Source organism: Pleurodeles waltl, chromosome 12 (assembly GCF_031143425.1).
Source record: "Pleurodeles waltl isolate 20211129_DDA chromosome 12, aPleWal1.hap1.20221129, whole genome shotgun sequence".
In the NCBI taxonomy this organism is placed as follows: domain Eukaryota; kingdom Metazoa; phylum Chordata; class Amphibia; order Caudata; family Salamandridae; genus Pleurodeles; species Pleurodeles waltl.
Window position 1 is genome coordinate 1,556,403 of NC_090451.1, and position 15,215 is coordinate 1,571,617.

The 15,215-nt window shown below is 39.2% G+C and overlaps 4 non-coding genes across 4 annotated transcripts; all 4 read left to right on the forward strand.

Moving 5' to 3' along the window:
• The first annotated feature begins 3,673 nt into the window (after window positions 1–3,673).
• Window positions 3,674–3,755, forward strand: TRNAS-GCU (transfer RNA serine (anticodon GCU)). The gene has a single exon. It is a non-coding gene; the product is annotated as a tRNA-Ser (tRNA).
• A 5,240-nt stretch (window positions 3,756–8,995) lies between these two features.
• Window positions 8,996–9,077, forward strand: TRNAI-GAU (transfer RNA isoleucine (anticodon GAU)). Its single transcript has one exon. It is a non-coding gene; the product is annotated as a tRNA-Ile (tRNA).
• A 505-nt stretch (window positions 9,078–9,582) lies between these two features.
• Window positions 9,583–9,664, forward strand: TRNAL-AAG (transfer RNA leucine (anticodon AAG)). Its single transcript has one exon. It is a non-coding gene; the product is annotated as a tRNA-Leu (tRNA).
• Window positions 9,665–14,318: 4,654 nt separating this feature from the next.
• On the forward strand, window positions 14,319–14,400 carry TRNAS-GCU (transfer RNA serine (anticodon GCU)). The gene has a single exon. It is a non-coding gene; the product is annotated as a tRNA-Ser (tRNA).
• Window positions 14,401–15,215: the final 815 nt, after the last annotated feature.

Here is a 15,215-nt window from a genome sequence, read left to right on the forward strand (position 1 = left end):
CTATAACCAGAAAGAGATTCAATATTTTTACTCAAATCATGATCTTGTGTTTTCTAATGTGCCTATCATAGAGGATGTGAGTGGGGTAGCTAAGTACTATAGGATAAAGTTAGTTAAAGGATTCTTTCAGGCAACATTAACAATTAGTACATCTTATGCACACCACAATAATTTGACATGTTTGCTTACACCTGTAGAGAAAAGCTTTTTAGATCACACGGAAGAGAGAAGAAGGGCATTGAAGGGTAAACTAGAGAAAGGATTAAAGCAACGGGCCTTTGCTAGTAGTGACGGTTATAGTGCAATTAGAGAACAAGGGAAGTTAGCTTTAGACGCACTACATGTAGGAAAGCTTTGCATATCCAAGACCAAATCATACTATGACAATATGTTTGTGGGAATGAGTGAATGTAAGCGTGTGTTTTTGTTTCAGAGTAAATGGACGTTCATGCTAAATGGACAGGATCCAGCAATCCCCGGGATTCATTATATATGTGGACTTAATGCTTATTACCGTCTTCCAAAGGGATAGTATGGGACATGTTATTTGGGGATAGTTTTCCCAAAGATATATCAACTTGACAATTTCAAAAGGTTACCAAAATTGTCTGAATTACATCGTACTAGACATAAGAAAGAGACTGCTGCTGGTGTAGTAGGAGACATATTTGGGACGATAATTTCTTCAGTGGGAGTTATTATGAGCTCCATAAAGATTCGAAAGTTGTCTACTATTGAGGATAACATGCTGACAAACTTTTCAGGGGCTATACTCCTGATGGATACTGAACTTGCTGCGGAGGGGGCTATGACTCTTCAAAACAGGCTTGCTTTAGACATTCTTTTAGTGAAAAATGGCAGAGTTTGTAGATTGCTCAATGGGTGTAATTGTTGCGCTTACATACCAGATAATAGTAATGAGATTAGAAGTATGCTTACTAACTTGACTAGGGATAGTACGGACTTGAAGGATTTGAAAGAACCAGGTGTTTGGAAAAAGGTTGGGAAAGGATTTGCTTCAGTGGGAAATTGGATTAGTAACATTTGGCATGGGATATTGTCTAAAATAATACAGGGGATATTGATTGTTATAGATTGCTTATTTGGATCATGGGTGGCATGTAAAATTAGTAAAAGAATAAAATTGAAGATGGCGAAAAATAATAGGAGGAGGGAAGAAAAACAAAGGGAAAAATTATTCAGGGCAAGATCAAAGGGGAAACCAAGAAGGGAAGAGATTGATATGAGGGAATTTTAGTATGTAAAATTAGTAGGGAAGATTTGTGTGATGACAAGAGTAATCAGAGGAGGGATTGCTGGAGTGTGTCTTTTATAATTAATATTAACATGAAAAGCTTACAATATATTGTGTAATGAAGCTGCATAAAAAATGTGTTAACGTAGAAATAATGCACAAGTTTGAAATGTGCCCACGGGGAGTGGCTACCAATGTATACGAAGACTAATGAAAGTTATTAATGCTGAATTAATTATGTACTAATGTTTTTAATTTGTATTAACATATCAAAATTGGAGTTATGTATTAGGAGTTTGTTCATTAATCAGTAGGCCTTAGTTTATTTAAGGTCTGTGCCTAGCTGCCTGGTCTCATATTAAACTGTCTTTTTCTAACGTGCAATGTGCTATTTTCCTGAAGGACATGAAACTGTACTTTCCCAAAAGCTAGAGATGTGTGTAGCTGTAGTAAATTCTTTCTCATGGGACCCTACTTGCTCAAGGAGACATTCTTGCTAAATGCAACAGTGTAATTTGTAACAGGTGCAAGGCTGCCTGGAGTAGGAGAAAACAATGGAACTACTGACTGTAGCGTAAAATGTAACTTTTCTCACCTGACATTCCAACCGATGAAAACGTCAATAACATGGGCCAATCAACGACATGAGAACTGTGGTTTGTATAAAACTCTGGTGAAGATTATTGGACAGAGATGGCGATGCACCAATGATTATCCATTGAGGAATTAGGAGTAAATTAGACAGTTTTGATTTAACCACATGACCCGAGGAGAAATCAGGCATTAATTGGACATTCCACTCCAAGCCATTCTTTGCCATTCTACTGAGCCATTTAGGCCATTTCGTTTGAGACTTTGCCGTTTGTTCGCCCTGTTACTCTAAACCACCCTTTACTTATTCCTTACCTGATACTTACTTCTCCTCTATATGAGGGAAGTTCTTGTTCCTTAGCTATGCCATACTGGTACTTTGCCCTGTCCTTTCTTTGCTGATGATGCAAACGACTGATGTCCAGAGGACGAAGACTGACGCTGTTTGCTGATCCTTTGGATGGGTAACTATCTGATGAAAATTGTAATTGTCTTTTTGCCTTTTCTTTCTAGGTACCAACTGCTCTTTGATAGAGGCCATAGTTAGATGTTTTCCAAATTTGTGTTTGCTAAATTGTTTTGCATGAAGCCCAACATGCTGATGCTAATATGAGGTTATTTAAGGTGTTCACTAAAATCTGACGCAAATAGACAAATGATTGAGTTCTTGCTTTGTTGAACCATGCACTACTGAGACTTTGCTAAGTTGCTTCTTAATAATTATGTGTTAATACTGAGTGAATATTCTCTATGCATTGATTAATTGCGTTTCTAATTGCAAATCTGAAGAGTTACTAATGAGATGAATTGCTGATGAGATTAACAGAAATGACTTTAGATTGTAACCAGTAGGGAAATAAATATCCTAACACTTAACTAAATTGGTGTGGTTATTCATGACTGAAAGATCATGGGGTGTTCACTTTATTGACTCTCATTAAAGGTTATTGATTAGCATGCTGATTAGTTATTGCGATTGTTGTTGAGATATTGATCTATTGATTTGTGATGCCAAAAGACATCTCATACTGGGAAGTCCCCGAACCTGGTCTAAAAGGTTCATCGACCTAGGCGTGTCTCCTTGTAAGTTTACTTATCAAGGCTCTGACGCGCCTTCACTAATAAAAAGTAATCTGATCACTTGCTGCGGAGTCATCGTCAACAAAAACTACCAAAATATTACTTCAATGTATTGTGATTACGACTGCCTCAGTTTTATGTATTACGTGAGGAGTCGGACAGCAATTTATTTAGCGCAAAAATATTTCTTGTGGATTCACGTACGTTTTTAAACTGAAGTGTCATAGCTGTAGCGGCAATACTCCCAGTTTAGGTGGTTTTATAAACTAAGTTTTACTTTCTCCTACTTAAAACTTTTTGCAGAACAATGCACATTAAATGGGAAGGCAGTTTTCCTTAATTGTGTACTATTTGCTGCCTAATGTTGACATGTAAGCACACCACCAATAACTGACACCTACAGACTCGAAAGCGCCATACCAGTACAATATTTGTATGATATTGCACTTTAAATCCACGTACAACTGAATTAAAGCAATCTTAGCTCATTTGAGGGTAGTGTGATAGTACATCACATATGGATAGAACACGTTTGGAAAATGTAATTTTCATGATTACATTACATTTAACATATAAATTCAAGCTGAAGTAGGGATGGACAACTAGGTCGTATAGAGCAAAGCTGAAGACAACAAGTTACCAAAACAATCTGTAAATATATCTTCTTTATTATGTTTAGACAACTATCACCTAATAGAACACATTTTGGCTACCATATTTTGTACTCCTGAAACATAGTGTTTCGAAGACGAGGTGGCCGAGTGGTTAAGACGATGTACTGCTAATCCATTGTGCTCTGCATGCGTGGGTTCGAATCCCATCCTCGTCGGTTTATTGTTCCGTCTTTAGTTTTTAGTATGTGGTAGGGCTGGGTTAACCCTATTTTATGTGAAAGTTAAATGACATATCCCATGGTATTTCCGGCAGTACAACGGCTCAGTTTGGAAACACCGCTCAGTTGAGTACTGTGCTTAGGCATTACTGTAAACAGCGCCAGCCGGGTTCTGCTCATGAATCACACAATCTTTCCTGAGGCGGAGGGTTGGTAAGTTGAGGGACGTAGATAGTTTGATTCCTTATCCTTAAAGAAAGAGAAGCAGCGCATGCGGGACGCCAATGTAAGGGTTGTCTTCCTACCGACTCTCAGGACTGGCGCTCCCTGACACCTCCCATGGCCCGGGGCCAATCCTGACCTACTGAATGTATCACGTGCCTGCTGCTGTTTGCGTTGACTTTCCTAGGATCACTTCACAGGCCATACACCCTTATTCTCCAACTCCCCTATACAACAGAACATCTCACTTCAGAAAGCTTACAGAAACAGGTTTGCACAGGGTATTGTGGCCGAGCAGTCTAAGGCGCTGGATTAAGGCTCTAGTCTTTTTGGAGGCGTGGGTTCGAATCCACCGCTGCCAGTATTTTTCAACTCACAAACGTATTTTGTCTGCATCAGTGTCTCACTCTCTGCCTTCTGCACCTACGATCCACATTGCGAGAGGTGAGACTATGTAAAGTGGTGACATATATATATAAGGGGAGCCAGACAGTGGGACCGAGCCTTCATATTTTAAAAAACCACAACCTAAGGTGACAAGAATTGTATCGGTAAACAAACCAGCTGTCTTGAAGTCTAACTATAGAGGCGACGAGAGTGGTCACTGTGATGCTGAAAGTTCAGTGAGTGTAAACAGTAGAACGCTGTGTGATACGTTTCCTTGCAGTGATGACAGCTCGCGTTTCTAAAGCAGAGAGCAAACATACAATGGGGAAGAAGAATAAATAAGGAAAGACATATATTATATGCAGACTGTTATTATACTTTGCTTTTCACCTGTAACTCGCTCAACTGTCGGTGAATGCTGCGTTAACCTGCATAGCCAGGTCACCACAGCGGGTGTCCACAGTGTTTGTCCAAGTTACTATAGTTGTGAGCTTGTAGATGTGAGGTAGCGTGGCTGAGCAGGCTAAACTGGCTAGATTTAGGCTCCAGTCTCTCTGGAGCTGTGGCCTTGAATCCCAACACTTTAAGTTTACTTGAACCAAATACTTTTGCAAAAAAGGTTTATGTAATAAATATTCATTAGGGTCGTGGTTGTGAGTATGACACTAATGGATAAAAGTGGGACTAACAATGCTACAATTCCTGAGACTACCACTGCACTAACAGGCTGGGAGAGGTTTGAGCTGGACACAAGATACTTGCATGAGGGAACTAACTCGAAAGGGGAACTATCCACTGATGTTTTCTATCGCTTGCTGAGTGAGTATGTTGACACAATGGATGCAAAAGATTGTTTTGTGTGTACACAGATTCCTGTTTTGGTACAAGAGGGGGTTACCTATCATAGACTGTCATTAACATATGGGATACGTTGTAGTCTGTTACTAACAAGATTCTATAACCAGGAAGAGATTCAATATTTTTACTCAAATCATGATCTTGTGTTTTCTAATGTGCCTATCATAGAGGATGTGAGAGGGGTAGCTAAGTACTATAGCATAAAGTTAGTTAAAGGATTCTTTCAGGCGACATTAACAATTAGTACATCTTATGCACACCACAATAATTTGACCTGTTTGCTTACACCTGTAGAGAAAATCTTTTTAGATCACACGGAAGAGAGAAGAAGGGCATTGAAGGGTAAACTAGAGAAAGGATTACAGCAACGGGCCTTTGCTAGTAGTGACGGTTATAGTGCAATTAGAGAACAAGGGAAGTTAGCTTTAGACGCACTACATGTAGGAAAGCTTTGCATATCCAAGACCAAATCATACTATGACAATGTGTTTGTGGGAATGAGTGAATGTAAGCGTGTGTTTTTGTTTCAGAGTAAATGGACGTTCATGTTAAATGGACAGGATCCAGCAATCCCCGGGATTTATTATATATGTGGACTTAATGCTTATTACAGTCTTCCAAAGGGAAAGTATGGGACATGTTATTTGGGGATAGTTTTCCCAAAGATATATCAACTTGACGATTTGAAAAGGTTACCAAAATTGTCTGAATTACATCGTACTAGACATAAGAAAGAGACTGCTGCTGGTGTAGTAGGAGACATATTTGAGACGATAATTTCTTCAGTGGGAGTTATTATGAACTCCATAAAGATTCGAAAGTTGTCTACTATTGAGGATAACATGCTGACAAACTTTTCAGGGGCTATACTCCTGATGGATACTGAACTTGCTGCGGAGGGGGCTATGACTCTTCAAAACAGGCTTGCTTTAGACATTCTTTTAGTGAAAAATGGCAGAGTTTGTAGATTGCTCAATGGGTGTAATTGTTGCGCTTACATACCAGATAATAGTAATGAGATTAGAAGTATGCTTACTAACTTGACTAGGGATAGTACGGACTTGAAGGATTTGAAAGAACCAGGTGTTTGGAAAAAGGTTGGGAAAGGATTTGCTTCAGTGGGAAATTGGATTAGTAACATTTGGCATGGGATATTGTCTAAAATAATACAGGGGATATTGATTGTTATAGATTGCTTATTTGGATCATGGGTGGCATGTAAAATTAGTAAAAGAATAAAATTGAAGATGGCGAAAAATAATAGGAGGAGGGAAGAAAAACAAAGGGAAAAATTATTCAGAGCAAGATCAAAGGGGAAACCAAGAAGGGAAGAGATTGATATGAGGGAATTTTAGTATGTCAAATTAGTAGGGAAGATTTGTGTGATGACAAGAGTAATCAGAGGAGGGATTGCTGGAGTGTGTCTTTTAAAATTAATATTAACATGAAAAGCTTACAATATATTGTGTAATGAAGCTGCATAAAAAATGTGTTAACGTAGAAATAATGCACACGTTTGAAATGTGCCCACGGGGAGTGGCTACCAATGTATACGAAGACCAATGAAAGTTATTAATGCTGAATTAATTATGTACTAATGTTTTTAATTTGTATTAACATATCAAAATTGGAGTTATGTATTAGGAGTTTGTTCATTAAGCAGTAGGCCTTAGTTTATCGAAGGTCTGTGCCTAGCTGCCTGGTCTCATATTAAACTGTCTTTTTCTAACGTGCAATGTGCTATTTTCCTGAAGGACATGAAACTGTACTTTCCCAAAAGCTAGAGATGTGTGTAGCTGTAGTAAATTCTTTCTCATGGGACCCTACTTGCTCAAGGAGACATTCTTGCTGAATGCAACAGTGTAATTTGTAACAGGTGCAAGGCTGCCTGGAGTAGGAGAAAACAATGGAACTACTGACTGTAGCGTAAAATGTAACTTTTCTTACCTGACATTCCAACCGATGAAAACATCAATAACATGGGCCAATCAACGACATGAGAACTGTGGTTTGTGTAAAACTCTGGTGAAGATTATTGGACAGAGATGGCGATGCACCAATGATTATCCATTGAGGAATTAGGAGTAAATTAGACAGTTTTGATTTAACCACATGACCCGAGGAGAAATCAGGCATTTATTGGACATTCCACTCCAAGCCATTCTTTGCAATTCTACTGAGCCATTTAGGCCATTTCGTTTGAGACTTTGCCGTTTGTTCGCCCTGTTACTCTAAACCACCCTTTACTTATTCCTTACCTGATACTTACTTCTCCTCTATATGAGGGAAGTTCTTGTTCCTTAGCTATGCCATACTAATACTTTGCCCTGTCCTTTCTTTGCTGATGATGCAAACGACTGATGTCCCGAGGACGAAGACTGACGCTGTTTGCTGATCCTTTGGATGGGTAACTATCTGATGAAAATTGTAATTGTCTGTTTGCCTTTTCTTTCTAGGTACCAACTGCTCTTTGATAGAGGCCATAGTTAGATGTTTTCCAAATTTGTGTTTGCTAAATTGTTTTGCATGAAGCCCAACATGCTGATGCTAATATGAGGTTATTTAAGGTGTTCACTAAAATCTGACGCAAATAGACAAATGATTGAGTTCTTGCTTTGTTGAACCATGCACTACTGAGACTTTGCTAAGTTGCTTCTTAATAATTATGTGTTAATACTGAGTGAATATTCTCTATGCATTGATTAATTGCGTTTCTAATTGCAAATCTGAAGAGTTACTAATGAGATGAATTGCTGATGAGATTAACAGAAATGACTTTAGATTGTAACCAGTAGGGAAATAAATATCCTAACACTTAACTAAATTGGTGTGGTTATTCATGACTGAAAGATCATGGGGTGTTCACTTTATTGACTCTCATTAAAGGTTATTGATTAGCATGCTGATTAGTTATTGCGATTGTTGTTGTGATATTGATCTATTGATTTGTGATGCCAAAAGACATCTCGTACTGGGAAGTCCCCGAACCTGGTCTAAAAGGTTCATCGACCTAGGCGTGTCTCCTTGTAAGTTTACTTATCAAGGCTCTGACGCGCCTTCACTAATAAAAAGTAATCTGATCGCTTGTGGCGGAGTCATCGTCAACAAAAACTACCAAAATATTACTTCAATGTATTGTAATTACGACTGCCTCAGTTTTATGCATTACGTGAGTAGTCGGACAGCAATTTATTTAGCGCAAAAATATTTCTTGTTGATTCACGTACGTTTTTAAACTGAAGTGTCATAGCTGTAGCGGCAATACTCCCAGTTTAGGTGGTTTTATAAACTAAGTTTTACTTTCTCCTACTTAAAACTTTTTGCAGAACAATGCACATTAAATGGGAAGGCAGTTTTCCTTAATTGTGTACTATTTGCTGCCTAATGTTGACATGTAAGCACACCACCAATAACTGACACCTAGAGACTCGAAAGCGCCATACCAGTACAATATATGTATGATATTGCACTTTAAATCCACGTACAACTGAATTAAAGCAATCTTAGCTCATTTGAGGGTAGTGTGATAGTACATCACATATGGATAGAACACGTTTGGAAAATGTAATTTTCATGATTACATTACATTTAACATATAAATTCAAGCTGAAGTAGGGATGGACAACAAGGTCGTATAGAGCAAAGCTGAAGACAACAAGTTACCATAACAATCTGTAAATATATCCTCTTTATTATGTTTAGACAACTATCACCTAATAGAACACATTTTGGCTACCATATTTTGTACTCCTGAAACATAGTGTTTTGAAGACGAGGTGGCCGAGTGGTTAAGACGATGGACAGATAATCCGTTGTGCTCTGCATGCGTGGGTTCGAATCCCATCCTCGTCGGTTCCTTGTTCCGTCTTTAGTTTTTAGTATGTGGTAGGGCTGGGTTAACCATATTTTATGTGAAAGTTAAATGACATATCCCATGGTATTTCCGGCAGTACAACGGCTCAGTTTGGAAACACCGCTCAGTTGAGTACTGTGCTTAGGCATTACTGTAAACAGCGCCAGCCGGGTTCTGCTCATGAATCACAAAATCTTTCCTGAGGCGGAGGGTTGGTAAGTTGAGGGACGTAGATAGTTTGATTCCTTATCCTTAAAGAAAGAGAAGCAGCGCGTGTGGGACGCCAATGTAAGGGTTGTCTTCCTACGGACTCTCAGGACTGGCGCTCCCTGACACTTCCCATGGCCCGGGGCCAATCCTGACCTACTGAATGTATCACGTGCCTGCTGCTGTTGGCGTTGACTTTCCTAGGATCACTTCACAGGCTATACACCCTTATTCTCCAACTCCCCTATACAACAGAACATCTCACTTCAGAAAGCTTACAGAAACAGGTTTGCACAGGGTAGTGTGGCCGAGCGGTCTAAGGTGCTGGATTAAGGCTCCAGTCTCTTTGGAGGCGTGGGTTCGAATCCCACCGCTGCCAGTATTTTTCAACTCACAAACATATTTTGTCTGCATCAGTGTCTCACTCTCTGCCTTCTGCACCTACGATCCACATAGCGAGAGGTGAGACTATGTAAAGTGGTGACGTATATATATAAGGGTAGCCAGACAGTGGGACCGAGCCTTCTTATTTTAAAAAACCACAACCTAAGGTGACAATAATTGTATCGGTAAACAAACCAGCTGTCTTGAAGTCTAACTATAGAGGCGACGAGAGGGGTCACTGTGATGCTGAAAGTTCAGTGAGTGTAAACAGTAGAACGCTGTGTGATACGTTTCCTTGCAGTGATGACAGCTCGCATTTCTAAAGCAGAGAGCAAACATACAATGGGGAAGAAGAATAAATAAGGAAAGACATATATTATATGCAGACAGTTATTATACTTTGCTTTTCACCTGTAACTCGTTCAACTGTCGGTGAATGCTGCGTTACCCTGCATAGCCAGGTCACCACAGCGGGTGTCCACAGTGTTTGGCCAAGTTACTATAGTTGTGAGCTTGTAGATGTGAGGTAGCGTGGCTGAGCAGGCTAAACTGGCTAGATTTAGGCTCCAGTCTCTCTGGAGCCGTGGGCTTGAATCCCAACACTTTAAGTTTACTTGAACCAAATACTTTTGCAAAAAAGGTTCATGTAATAAATATTCATTAGGGTTGTGGTTGTGAGTATGACACTAATGGATAAAAGTGGGACTAACAATGCTACAATTCTTGAGACTACCACTGCACTAACAGCCTGGGAGAGGTTTGAGCTGGATACAAGATACTTGCATGAGGGAACTAACTCGAAAGGGGAACTATCCACTGATGTTTTCTATAGCTTGCTGAGTGAGTATGTTGACACAATGGATGCAAAAGATTGTTTTGTGTGTACACAGATTCCTGTTTCGGTACTAGAGTGGGTTACCTATCATAGACTGTCATTAACATATGGGATACGTTGTAGTCTGTTACTAACAAGATTCTATAACCAGGAAGAGATTCAATATTTTTACTCAAATCATGATCTTGTGTTTTCTAATGTGCCTATCATAGAGGATGTGAGTGGGGTAGCTAAGTACTATAGCATAAAGTTAGTTAAAGGATTCTTTCAGGCGACATTAACAATTAGTACATCTTATGCACACCACAATAATTTGACATGTTTGCTTACACCTGTAGAGAAAAGCTTTTTAGATCACACGGAAGAGTGAAGAAGGACATTGAAGGGTAAACTAGAGAAAGGATTACAGCAACGGGCCTTTGCTAGTAGTGACGGTTATAGTGCAATTAGAGAACAAGGGAAGTTAGCTTTAGACGCACTACATGTAGGAAAGCTTTGCATATCCAAGACCAAATCATACTATGACAATGTGTTTGTGGGAATGAGTGAATGTAAGCGTGTGTTTTTGTTTCAGAGTAAATGGACGTTCATGTTAAATGGACAGGATCCAGCAATCCCCGGGATTTATTATATATGTGACTTAATGCTTATTACCGTCTTCCAAAGGGATAGTATGGGACATGTTATTTGGGGATAGTTTTCCCAAAGATATATCAACTTGACGATTTGAAAAGGTTACCAAAATTGTCTGAATTACATCGTACTAGACATAAGAAAGAGACTGCTGCTGGTGTAGTAGGACTCATATTTGGGACGATAATTTCTTCAGTGGGAGTTATTATGAACTCCATAAAGATTCAAAAGTTGTCTACTATTGAGGATAACATGCTGACAAACTTTTCAGGGGCTATACTCCTGATGGATACTGAACTTGCTGCGGAGGGTGCTATGACACTTCAAAACAGGCTTGATTTAGACATTCTTTTAGTGAAAAATAGCAGAGTTTGTAGATTGCTCAATGGGTGTAATTGTTGCGCTTACATACCAGATAATAGTAATGAGATTAGAAGTATGCTTACTAACTTGACTAGGGATAGTACGGACTTGAAGGATTTGAAAGAACCAGGTGTTTGGAAAAAGGTTGGGAAAGGATTTGCTTCAGTGGGAAATTAGATTAGTAACATTTGGCATGGGATATTGTCTAAAATAATACAGGGGATATTGATTGTTATAGATTGCTTATTTGGATCATGGGTGGCATGTAAAATTAGTAAAAGAATAAAATTGAAGATGGCGAAAAATAATAGGAGGAGGGAAGAAAAACAAAGGGAAAAATTATTCAGGGCAAGATCAAAGGGGAAACCAAGAAGGGAAGAGATTGATATGAGGGAATTTTAGTATGTAAATTTAGTAGGGAAGATTTGTGTGATGACAAGAGTCATCAGAGGAGGGATTGCTGGAGTGTGTCTTTTAAAATTAATATTAACATGAAAAGCTTACAATATATTGTGTAATGAAGCTGCATAAAAAATGTGTTAACGTAGAAATAATGCACACGTTTGAAATGTGCCCACGGGGAGTGGCTACCAATGTATACGAAGACTAATGAAAGTTATTAATGCTGAATTAATTATGTACTAATGTTTTTAATTTGTATTAACGTATCAAAATTGGAGTTATGTATTAGGAGTTTGTTCATTAAGCAGTAGGCCTTAGTTTAGCGAAGGTCTGTGCCTAGCTGCCTGGTCTCATATTAAACTGTCTTTTTCTAACGTGCAATGTGCTATTTTCCTGAAGGACATGAAACTGTACTTTCCCAGAAGCTAGAGATGTGTGTAACTGTAGTAAATTCTTTCTCATGGGACCCTACTTGCTCAAGGAGACATTCTTGCTGAATGCAACAGTGTAATTTGTAACAGGTGCAAGGCTGCCTGGAGTAGGAGAAAACAATGGAACTACTGACTGTAGCGTAAAATGTAACTTTTCTTGCCTGACATTCCAACCAATGAAAACGTCAATAACATGGGCCAATCAACGACATGAGAACTGCGGTTTGTGTAAAACTCTGGTGAAGATTATTGGACAGAGATGGCGATGCACCAATGATTATCCATTGAGGAATTAGGAGTAAATTAGACAGTTTTGATTTAACCACATGACCCGAGGAGAAATCAGGCATTTATTGGACATTCCACTCCAAGCCATTCTTTGCCATTCTACTGAGCCATTTAGGCCATTTCGTTTGAGACTTTACCGTTTGTTCGCCCTGTTACTCTAAACCACCCTTTACTTATTCCTTACCTGATACTTACTTCTCCTCTATATGAGGGAAGTTCTTGTTCCTTAGCTATGCCATACTGATACTTTGCCCTGTCCTTTCTTTGCTGATGATGCAAACGACTGATGTCCCGAGGACGAAGACTGACGCTGTTTGCTGATCCGTTGGATGGGTAACTATCTGATGAAAATTGTAATTGTTTGTTTGCCTTTTCTTTCTAGGTACCAACTGCTCTTTGATAGAGGCCATAGTTAGATGTTTTCCAAATTTGTGTTTGCTAAATTGTTTTGCATGAAGCCCAACATGCTGATTCTAATACGAGGTTATTTAAGGTGTTCACTAAAATCTGACGCAAATAGACAAATGATTGAGTTCTTGCTTTGTTGAACCATGCACTACTGAGACTTTGCTAAGTTGCTTCTTAATAATTATGTGTTAATACTGAGTGAATATTCTCTATGCATTGATTAATTGCGTTTCTAATTGCAAATCTGAAGAGTTACTAATGAGATGAATTGCTGATGAGATTAACAGAAATGACTTTAGATTGTAACCAGTAGGGAAATAAATATCCTAACACTTAACTAAATTGGTGTGGTTATTCATGACTGAAAGATCATGGGATGTTCACTTTATTGACTCTCATTAAAGGTTATTGATTAGCATGCTGATTAGTTATTGCGATTGTTGTTGAGATATTGATCTATTGATTTGTGATGCCAAAAGACATCTCGTACTGGGAAGTCCCCGAACCTGGTCTAAAAGGTTCATCGACCTAGGCGTGTCTCCTTGTAAGTTTACTTATCAAGGCTCTGACGCGCCTTCACTAATAAAAAGTAATCTGATCGCTTGCTGCGGAGTCATCGTCAACAAAAACTACCAAAATATTACTTCAATGTATTGTAATTACGACTGCCTCAGTTTTATGCTTTACGTGAGTAGTCGGACAGCAATTTATTTAGCGCAAAAATATTTCTTGTTGATGCACGTACGTTTTTAAACTGAAGTGTCATAGCTGTAGCGGCAATACTCCCAGTTTAGGTGGTTTTATAAACTAAGTTTTACTTTCTCCTACTTAAAACTGTTTTGCAGAACAATGCACATTAAATGGGAAGGCAGTTTTCCTTAATTGTGTACTATTTGCTGCCTAATGTTGACATGTAAGCACACCACCAATAACTGACACCTAGAGACTCGAAAGCGCCATACCAGTCCAATATTTGTATGATATTGCACTTTAAATCCACGTACAACTGAATTAAAGCAATCTTAGCTCATTTGAGGGTAGTGTGATAGTACATCACATATGGATAGAACACGTTTGGAAAATGTAATTTTCATGATTACATTACATTTAACATATAAATTCAAGCTGAAGTAGGGATGGGCAACAAGGTCGTATAGAGCAAAGCTGAAGACAACAAGTTACCATAACAATCTGTAAATATATGTTCTTTATTATGTTTAGACAACTATCACCTAATAGAACACATTTTGGCTACCATATTTTGTACTCCTGAAACATGGTGTTTTGAAGATGAGGTGGCCGAGTGGTTAAGGCGATGGACTGCTAATCCATTGTGCTCTGCACGCGTGGGTTCGAATCCCATCCTCGTCGGTTTATTGTTCCGTCTTTAGTTTTTAGTATGTGGTAGGGCTGGGTTAACCCTATTTTATGTGAAAGTTAAATGACATATCCCATGGTATTTCCGGCAGAACAACGGCTCAGTTTGGAAACACCGCTCAGTTGAGTACTGTGCTTAGGCATTACTGTAAACAGCGCCAGCCGGGTTCTGCTCATGAATCACAAAATCTTTCCAGAGGCGAAGGGTTGGTAAGTTGAGGGACGTAGATAGTTTGATTCCTTATCCTTAAAGAAAGAGAAGCAGCGCGTGTGGGACGCCAATGTAAGGGTTGTCTTCCTACGGACTCTCAGGACTGGCGCTCCCTGACACCTCCCATGGCCCGGGGCCAATCCTGACCTACTGAATGTATCACGTGCCTGCGGCTGTTGGAGTTGACTTTCCTAGGATCACTTCACAGGCTATACACCCTTATTCTCCAACTCCCCTATACAACAGAAAATCTCACTTCAGAAAGCTTACAGAAACAGGTTTGCACAGGGTAGTGTTGCCGAGCGGTCTAAGGCGCTGGATTAAGGCTCCAGTCTCTTTGGAGGCGTGGATTTGAATCCCACTGCTGCCAGTATTTTTCAACTCACAAACATATTTTGTCTGCATCAGTGTCTCACTCTGTGCCTTCTGCACCTACGATCCACATAGCGAGAGGTGAGACTATGTAAAGTGGTGACGTATATATATAAGGGAAGCCAGACAGTGGGACCGAGCCTTCTTATTTTAAAAAACCACAACCTAAGGTGACAATAATTGTATCGGTAAACAAACCAGCTGTCTTGAAGTCTAACTATAGAGG